Below are 2,790 nucleotides of genomic sequence, written 5' to 3' on the forward strand. Positions count from 1 at the left end.
TAGCTCTTCCAGTCATTTTTTATCAATTTAAAATTATTTATGTAGTAAGGAATATAAAGTAGAGTAGTTAGTATGAGTTATAGCTAAAAACACATCATCAAATGTATATGACACATTGGAGCATGGTTATGACAATCTATAGTGTCAAAACCAGTCACCTTCCTCTGGTTGGCAGAGAATGTTGTGTGGAGACAACGCCTGTCTAGCTAACCCTCATCTGTCTACTGCCTACCTAAATAGCTCCCTTGGAGATGTCAGCACATTTTGTATTCTTTCAAACAAAATGTGGAAAGTGCTGATGTAAGAACAAAGGAGCAAGAGAGATTTTATATTTGGGACATATTTTGGAATGCGTTAGTATATGCAGCAAAGACCAGTGGTAGTGCAGTAATATTTACAGTGTCTCTACAGGTGGAAATCTCCCAGTGCATGCCAATTCAGCTTATTCTACTGTTAACTGAAGTTACTTTTGCATGTTAGATTATGTTACCAAGCCAATAGGAAGCTGATGTCAAATGATCAGCGGGCTCTGACAGTGGTGCCTTGGTTCACCGTGACTCTGTTCACAACCAAAATGGACCAGAACCAAGTCATTTTTCCCCAGAAGGTATATTGAGCTTAACCAATTAATTTTTTAAAATTGATTCATCAATTTATTTATTAAAGAGAGTAAAAAATAGTATTAAATTGAAAAATTACATGTGAAAAGAAAGAAAAATTACAAGTGATACAGAATTTCAATAACAAAATAGTATGAATTTCACAGTATTTTTTGTAATGCCTAGTGTTGTCTTCTAACTAGCTGTTTATATTCCCAGATATATGCATGCAAAATTAGAAAAAGAAAGAAATACATAAGAAATTAAGAAAAGCAAAAGGACAAACAAACAATTGATGGGAGGAGACAAAACAAAGTAAGCATTAATTGCTCCTTTCCATAGACCAGCAGAAATCCACGGTACAGTTGTACAAACCATCCTTCTTACATCCATAGTTATCTCTCTTTCCCTGGCTCCCTCTCCTGTCCTCAAATCAGTAATTATTTCCTTTTAGATAGTTTCATTCCCTTTTCTAAATATCTATTGTAGCCTTCAAGTTTTATTTTCCACTTAAGAGTGTGGTCTCTAGTAGCACTGTATGAAACTAGAGACCACACTGTAGTTCCCACCAACAGTGGAGAAGGGTTCCTTCTCCCGCCCCCAGCCCATCCAGCATGTGTTATTGGCTGATTTCTTGGTTAGCCATTCTTTCCAGGATGAGATGGAATCTGAGTGTTGTTTTAACTTACATTTCTCAAATCACCAAAGCTGTTGAAAATTTTTTTCATGTACTTATTTGCCATTCATGTCCCTTCATCTGAAAAGTATATATTCATCTCAGATGCCCATTTCTGGATTGGGTCTTTGAACTGGGGAACCTCATTTTAAAAACTCTTTATATGTATTAGATAGAAGGCCTTTGACAGAGGGAGAGTTAGCTATAATTTTTTCCCAGTTTTTAGATTTTCTTTTTATTTGAAATCCAAATAGCTCTTCCAGTCATTTTTATCAATTTAAAATTGATTCATTTAACAAGGAGATTTCCTTTGACGTGTAGAAATTTTTAAAAGATGAGATCCCAGTTGATGATTCTTTGAAGTATTTCCCATGTGGTTTGGTTTTTGTTTATGAACTCTCTACCTACCCCTATGTCTTTAAGTTTCCTACCTATAGTTTCCTCCAGATGATTGAGTGTTTCTATTTTAGTGTTTAAATGTTTGATCCATTTTCACTGTAGTTTTGTGCATGGTGATAGACATGAGTCTAATTTTAGCCTTTAGCATGTGGGAATCCAGTTTTTCTAGCATCATTTATTAAAGATGTTATCTTTCTTCTAGTGAAATGTTTGGTTCCACTGTCAAAGATAAGGTGACTGTGTTTGCATTTGTGTCTGTATCTTCTGATCTTCTGTCTGCCTCTATGCCAGTACCATGCTGTTAGTAGCTTTATAATATGATTTCATGTCAGGGACTGTGACAACTCCTATCTTTCCTTTATTTCCCAGTATTTCATTTGCTATTCTGGGTCTCTTCTGGTTCCAGAAGAATTTCAGGAAATTTTTGTCCAGGTTTGTGGGTTATACTAATGGCATTTTAATTGGAATTGCATTGAATGTGTATAACAATTTTGGGTGTATGACCATCTTCACAATGTTGCTTTTTGCTATCTAAGAACATGAAACGTGTTTCTGTTTTCTGAGATCCTCTACAATGTCTTTTGTCAGAGTACCATAATTTCACAATATAAATCTTTTACTTTCTTTGTGAGATTGAGTCCTAAGAATTTCTTTTGGGGGTTATTACAAAAGACATGTTTTCCCTAATTTCTCAGTGAATTCATTGTTTGTGTATAAAATGATGCTGATTTTTGAGTGTTAACTTTGTATCCTGTTACATTACTGAATTTGGTGATTAAATCTACAAGATTCTTAGTGGAGTTTTTTGGATCCTTTGTGTAGACTATCATGTCTTCTGCAAATAATGATAAATTTACTACTTCTCCAATCTGTATTCCTTTAATTGCTCTCTGTTGTCTAATTGCTCTAGCTAATATTTGCAGAACCATATTGAATAGGAGTCATGACAGTGAAAGTCCTTGTCTTCCTCCTCATTTTAAAGTCAAGGCTTTCCAGTTTTGCCCATTTACTATGATGTTGGCTGTTGATTTCACATAGGTGGTTTTTATCATGTTAGGATGTAGATCATCTATTCCAATTTTCTTTAGGGTTTTTATCATGAATGATAAATACATA

The sequence above is a fragment of the Octodon degus genome, unplaced genomic scaffold (genome assembly GCF_000260255.1).
Source record: "Octodon degus isolate 3935 unplaced genomic scaffold, OctDeg1.0 scaffold00008, whole genome shotgun sequence".
Classification (NCBI taxonomy): Eukaryota; Metazoa; Chordata; class Mammalia; order Rodentia; family Octodontidae; genus Octodon; species Octodon degus.